Consider the following 8,206-nt stretch of genomic DNA (forward strand, 5'->3'; position numbering starts at 1 on the left):
TCAAATCTTAGCCCCACACCTGAACGAAGCATACTTTGAAGAAGTTCATGCTTTTCAGATAATGTTAAAGTCACATTTTTGAAACATTTTAAAGTTCTCATCGCTCTTTTAAAAAAAGTATGTTTACTTTCAAATCTGAGTGTAAATACTTTAATTAAAGGACCAAATTGGTATATCAGTTCTGGATAATGGGTTAAATAATGATGTTTTGGTCGCAGTTTAACTTTGGGAAACAATTTTCTTCTCATGTAAATATATTCATTAATTATGGATTGTAGGTAGATTAGATAGGTTTTATGAATTTCTAGTGCACATACTATTTCCACAATTTCTGTCAATTTTAAAAGACAAATCCAAACTTCGTCATTGGGATCAATTTTATTTATAATAAGTAAAGGAAATAATCGAAGAAAAACAAGCACTTGCCAAGCACCACCAAGTACTTTATTTCCTTTTTCATTTATTTTAGTTGGCTTATCTCTTTGATCATGAGTACAGTATTTGAAGCTTTCTATTCTTTTATTTAATAAAGAAACAGAAAACCATCTTTTTTTAACAAAATACAATATCATTAGCATGAAATCAAATGCTACCACTCCTTCAAGCAAATCGTGACCAAAACAGGGTGGTAATCCAGGATTACAAACGTGAAACCCTTTTAATTTATTGAAAACGCTGTCAAATTTAACACCTTCATAATGTTTTATTTTCTTGTTAATCTTCTTTAACGATTTGTTATATGAGTCAACAGTTCTTTTTTTACATGTAATTGGAATGTAATCAACACTTTGCGCATCTTCTTTTTCTTCTTCTTCTTGTTCACTTTCATCTTGTTCATTATCTTCATCTTGTTCATTAACTTCTTCTTCTTCATTATCTTCTTCTTCATTATCTTCTTCTTGTTCATTATCTTCTATTTCTTCTTCTTGTTCATTTTCATCTTGTTTATTATCTTCTTCCATTTCTTCTTCTTCTTCTTGTTCATTTCCATCTTCTATATTTTCTTCTTCATCCTCATTTTCTTCTTCATCGTCTTTTTCTTGGCTTGAACTGTAACCTCCAGCTTCGGAGTTAATATGATTGTCATCACAAATTTCATTCTCGGCTTCAAAGTCCTGTGATTCAAATGAAATATTTTTATTATTCAAGCAGGAGCAAAATTCATTCCGAGTCATAAGACAGTATCTGCAAATATATTGTGCCCTACTGAAATTTTCTATAAATCCTCCTAAACCGTGCCCTCCTAAATTATCAGTTGCTATAAATGAAACTGAGCCTTTAATATTAATATTATCTAAAATTTCAATCCCAAATTTTTCGAGTATAAGCAAGTCCTTGACGATCCTTCCATACACTTTCTCATGAGAAAAATATTTTTCAGTACAAAGAGCAACAAGTTGAATAGTATTTATGTGTGTTCGAATATAATCTGGTAAATTTCCTAGGCATAAATAAACAGCTAATAATTTATGTTTTACACGCGCTGCTCCAATGGGATTAACTATTTCAAAGCTGTCCTGATATAATATCAATCTAAGGGAACTTGGGTTTTCAGTAAAAAAAGAGTTTTGCCTAAAACTATCTCCGTCAGTAAAATCCTTAAAAATATCCGAATCCTCTCTTCTTGGAAGATCCAGATTAATTTCCAATGATTTGTCTTTGAACATTGCTTTTAAAGTATCAAGAATGGGAATATAATGAAAATGACGTTCTTTTCCATTTATTTCTCCTAGCGATATTTGTTGAGGACAAACATACGCAAATCGTTCTTTGTAAAATTTTTGTCTTTTATATTTTGAATTTAAAAGCGAATACGATGAAGGAAATGGATCTTCTTGTAAACCATCTTCAAGAATTTTATCTACTTCAAGAGCAGTAATTCCTATTGTAGGAAGTTCGCTTTTTAATTTATATTTTACCATGTCCATTCGTAAATTACTAGTATTAACTGTAGCATCAATGAGATATTGAATTGTCGAAGAGGGCACTAGAAATTCAGCTTCTAATTTTAAGTAGATTTGAGCCATATTCATTAAATAAATATCTTTTATTTTTTCTGTTGACTCTAGATTTTTCTCTTGGTTAATACTTTGAAGATTATTTTCAATATTATTTCTAAAATAATCAATAACTTCAGATTCATTACCCACTTCAAATATTGTACTTGTTTCCTCATTATCATTAGCTTCAACTGACACTAATTTATGGTATCTTGTTAAATGAGAAGTAAATGAACTAATTTTTTTATATACTTTTTCACAACTTGGACACTTTACGCTTTCATTTCTTCTTAAATGACTCTTTAAATGTTTTAAAAAAGATTGGTAGTTAATGTACTTCTTCAAACATAATGGAAAAGTACAAATGAAGGTAGCATCTTCGTTTCCAAAATTTTGTGGTAAATTTTCATATGTATTACAAGAATTTTTAAGATTGTGCTTTCTAAGTATATGCATTTTTAGACATTGCTCTGTTTTTGATACATTTTTACAATTTTCCCAACCGCATATGTATCCTTTTATGTTTTGATGACATAGTTTCTGATGTTCCAAGTACTTTTTCAAAACTGGCATTTGAAAATCTTCACATAACCAGCATTTAAACATTTTAACTGTTAAAATAAATAAAGAATGACATTACATTACATTTAATTCTACAAAAAAATATATTTATAAGGTTATTGCCCCTATTATGGAACATATCGAAAACTTGTCCCCATTATGGAACAATGAGAAAAATCTCAGAAATTTGAAAAAATAATGCTTTTCGGTAGTTAAAAAAAATTATCAATGAAAGGTTTTATATTAATTTGCACAATCAACACAGTTACATGACAAATAATTATAAAATATAAATTTTGCTTCCTCCCGGAGGAAGCTTTGTAGAACTTTAATTTATAAAATTATTACAAATACTTCATACAATTTTTTTTCTATTAATAAACGTCATTTTTCTTTCATAATAGATATTTAAATACATTTTGATTTTATATTTTTTACACCTGCCAACTAAAATTGTTGATAACTTTGAATAAATACTTAAGATTAAAATCAAATTAAGTGCTCCATAATAGGGGCATTCATTATGGAACACTGGTACAAGGCTGAAAATAGGGTTCCATAATACGTACATAAAAAAGTTTTAGAATTTTCCTCAATAAAAAAAGAAAAAGAATCGAAATTAAATTTAAAAAGTGTTTTTAGAATCTACAAAAGTTGGTCAATCGAGTGGTTATTGAGAAATTTTAATTAACATGTTATTATATACAAAAAAATAACATAAAACTTGAAGTATAAAAAAAGTGTTCCATAAAAGGGGCATTTTCCTTACAAAGAAATGTAAATCATAAGTATAAATTCAATTGAATTTTCATTATGAAAATAGTTAATAATTATTGAAGAGTAGGTTTCATAAAACTGATTGATATATATATAAAATGTCACTTTTAAAAGATTCTCCCAAATACAAAGGCAACTAAGACAATGATTATAATTAAACTTTTAATGTTTCTCCCTAAAATTCACTAACAAAAATGAAGAAAAACATTCGTAAGTGACATTGTTGCTTAAGTCGAAATTTCTATGTCTCGAACATGACAAAATCAACCTAAGCGACAATGTTACTTACGCACATTTTTCCATTGTAGAGCAATATAAATATATGCCCCCTTTCTCAGGTCTCTAATATAAAAAAGCGAAATTAGTGAACTATCGGTCCCTTCTAGGTTTAATCATGTTAAAAAACATTTATTTTAAAATAAATTATAAGATTCGGATGAAAGCTAAATCGAATATGTCCACATGTTTCTTGAAAGTATCAAATTCGAACGCGTTTTTCTCAGTTTACTTATACATATCAGAAGATAGAAAATAAAAATTCGATTTTTAAATTTTTTATTTCAACACGATTTTCGATAAGTATAAAGAAATTTTTCCCTTTTATGCGAATATAGTATTTATTTTTCCTATAAATTTTATTTAAAATCATTATAATCAGCAAATGCATTTTAAGGCTGCATTTTATAAATATATAATATAACGTGGTTTAGTTTTTCACTCTTTCCATTTTTAATTATTTGTGAACAAAAAATAAGATGAAATATTTGACTTCGAGTTATATGCTACTTATTTACTTATAATAACTGATTCGAAATCAAATATATATTATTTTAATGCACATTATTTTTATTATAAAAATTAGTTATTTAACATACTCATATTTTATTATCAAATTATTTATCGTCAGAACCGTAAAAATTCGTTAATTATTGCGAATAAAATACTTAGGATATAATTTTTTCAAATTTAACAATTCTTGTTTTCTCACTAAAATATGTTATAATAATTAAAAATTAATAATATACAAAATAAAAATACATAAAAAATTATAAATATAAAGAATAATAAATAATAATAGGGTAAGTCCGGGGGAGTTGGCCATGCGGGAGAGATGGCCAATTCAAATATTTTATAGAGTTCAACTATTATATATCTACTACAAATTTTTTTCAATTTTTTTATTCCTTAATACCAGTTATGTGTGTCTGTATTAAGAAAGACCCCCACTACCCTCGAATAGAAAAGGAGAGAAAACCTGAGAAAAGAGCAATTATTCCAGGATCAGGACTGGCAGATACATTGAAAGAAAATGTATATTACATTTCAATTTTAACAACTTATTAAAATTTAATATATATTTTCGTTCAGTGTACTGGCATGTTAAAAAAATGTTTTTTCATTTTTTAAAAATAAAAAAAATTATATTAATTTTACATCATTATATGTGGACGTCCAAATGAAAAGGTACCACTTTGTCGATTACAATAAGGATTATTTTTGCGTGAACATTAATGCAAATATCGCTCTTATTGTAATCGACAAAGTGGTACCTTTTCTTGCGGACATACACATATAATTTTACAAAAAAGAAGTAGTTGCATAATTTTTACTAGTGAACTTATGTACGTAAATATAATTAAGTATTAAGATTGTCGAATAAAGACTCAAATATAAAGAAAATCTTATCTTTAGATAAACATCCGTCGCCTTTTGTATTTGTATATACATATATTGAAAAGTGAGTCGCAGTGTCGTAAATCAGAGCAGATTTAATTTTTGTTGGGCTCTGGGTCCAAGATTTAGCCCGCTAGGTGGTCATGGTTTTATTCTTTTCACTCATTCATTACATACACATTTCAAGTCACATACATTTGCCAATGCTTTTCTATAAGTTTTAACAGATCTTAACTTTGCAATATGTTCTATGTTGTTGCTCGAATTTCGGTTAAAAAAAATTATGTAACATGAAAAATCGGTCAAATTTATATTATAAATTTTATATATGTTACGGTTAAAGTGCGAAATTGGTGAATGTGCACATTAACCGGTCAATGTGCACATTGACCAAATTGGGCATCAGTAGGTAGGTGATTGTGAGAATAGCATACGAATTTCTTTGTTTTGTGCACTTTAACCGGTAAATGTACACATTCACCAAATCATTTTGGTTAAAGTGAAAAATAAATATTATAGTATTGATGTTTTGCTACTTTAACCGGTAAATGTACACATTCACCCAAATCGTTTTGATTAAAATAAATTTTGCTGCGTACGAAAAATATATTTATTTATTTTTGCAGGGGCGACTTTCATGAAATTTTGTTTAATTTGACATTTTTTTTGCTATTTTTAAAGTATAAAGTATTTTAGAAAATATTGAATTTTGAATAATATATATATTTTTTGGGATTAAAAAATTTTAACTTTAAATATAGCTATGTAGGAAGAATATATTTATTTATTTTTGCAGGGGCGACTTTCATGAAATTTTGTTTAATTTGACATTTTTTTTGCTATTTTTAAAGTATAAAGTATTTTAGAAAATATTGAATTTTGAATAATATATATATTTTTTGGGATTAAAAAATTTTAACTTTAAATATAGCTATGTAGGAAGAATATATTTATTTATTTTTGCAATTAATATATTTATTTACATTTGAGAGGCTGATAGTAAAAATGATTTAAAATAACATTGGGAGCAAAAGTGGGATAAGTGACTTGGGAGCAAAAACGGGTTAAAATGATTCGTGTAATTTATTGATAAATTCATTATATTATCGATTAAAAGATATTAATTATAATAAAATATGCATTTTTTCCTATTGTTAATATTTTTTAATCGATAATATAATGAATTTATCAATAAATTACACGAATCATTTTAACCCGTTTTTGCTCCCAAGTCACTTATCCCACTTTTGCTCCCAATGTTATTTTAAACCATTTTTACTATCAGCCCCTCATTTGAACTTCTATTTATATTTGTCTTCCTACTTCTGTTTATAATTTTCATTTTCATTTATTATAATTCTATTCCTTTAATACAATTTATATTTAATATTATCTTATCAATTTATTAATAATAATATTCATTCCATTTTCACATTTTATATGCATAAAAAAATTATTTAACAAATCACTCATTTCAAATTTTCACATTTACCAACCAAGGCTGGTCAATGTGTACAATCACCAATTTACTTGGTAAATGTACATAATATCTTCCCCAAATGTCCGATTTCTCACTTTTACCAAAATGCCCGGTGAATGTACACATTGACCGGTTAATGTGCACATTCACCGGACTTCGCACTTTAACCGTAACATATATATAAATAAAATATAAATATATATATATTTATTATAAATGATTTTCAACATTTACACACCTTTAAATTTTGTCCTTTATTTATTAAAAGAAATTATTTTACTATTAAAAAGAAGCATTTTGGAAAAAAATTAATAGATTATTAATTATTTTTAAAAATATTTTGAGTATTATTAGTTATTAATTGACTTATTTTTATTATTTATTAATTTTAAATAAAATTAAATTGAATAACCAAAATTATTAATTATTATTATTATTTAATGAAAAATTTGTTTTTAATAAAACTCGAAATTTTCGAAAAATTAAAATTATAACCTTTCTCATATCTTTTATTTTTCACTGACAAGTTTTTATACGTTTTTTTCAAAAAAAAAATTTATAAAAATAAGAAAACTGATAAAAAAGTAAAAAATTATCGTTATAAAGTTTTCATGAAATGTAATTTCAATTTTTGAAAAATTGAAAAAAATATTTTATTTAGAACAATTACATTATTTTAACAAAATAAATTATTAAGTTAGTTCAGTTGTAATATTAGATTGGCGTGAGGCCGAGTGGCGTTTATTTGATCCTCACGCCAATCTAATATTACAACTGAACTAATTAACAATAAAGGATCAATATAATTCCAAACATGGATAAATTATTAAGTTTATATTTTTAAAAATCATTGGATTTGACCGATTTGATTTACGTCGTCAATTTAAGTGAAATGTCAATCCTTTTTAGACAAAAGGATTTTATTTGAAATACAAAATAATTCCTTTGCTTATTAAACATATTTTGTTTCATTCATAAACGTCTAAAACTTTCAAATTCAAAAAATTCCTTTGACAATAAAACTATAATTCTTTTAACCATTAAAGGACTTGATTTGAAAATAATAGTTAAAAGTTTAATAGATCATTTTTCTCAGTGCATTTTTTTATGAATACTAAAAAATTATTGTTATAAAAGTATTAATTATTATTTACCTTTTAATGAACTCCTTGAATATTATTAAATCAAATTTTTCACTTCACAAAAAAGTAACTTTCACTATTATAGGCGTAAAAAAAATTTTTCTCACTAGTTATATGTAGTTAATCTCTTGCGAATGCTGAAGAGCAACTGATGCCTGAAAGTCCTCTCTGAGGAAATGTCGTCGAAAATGTGAAAAATTTTCAAACATTTCATCTGTATATTTCAATACGAAAAATTTTGAAAACTTTTCGTCTAAATAAATCTATAAGAAAAAAACGAAACCCGAAAAACTCATAAAATAGGCTTTCTGGTAATAAGAAACCCTTGTAGCTGGTCGTCCTAAGACAAACCAGATGTGACAAACCTTTCAAATCGAAAAAGAATCTTTCAACCATCGTATGTTTTTTTAGCAATAAAATTTTATGATAGGTACATACAAGAAATCTTTTTCGAAACTTATATTTTTTGCAATGGTTATTTATGGTCATACAATAAAACAAATCTATACAAATCATAGTGAAATAAGTAAATTTACAAAGAGAAAAAAAATTTACAATTTGCAATCCAAAAA

This window comes from Leptopilina boulardi, unplaced genomic scaffold, assembly GCF_019393585.1.
Source record: "Leptopilina boulardi isolate dan_hultmark-lab unplaced genomic scaffold, ZJU_Lbou_2.1 LbouV2_162, whole genome shotgun sequence".
In the NCBI taxonomy this organism is placed as follows: domain Eukaryota; kingdom Metazoa; phylum Arthropoda; class Insecta; order Hymenoptera; family Figitidae; genus Leptopilina; species Leptopilina boulardi.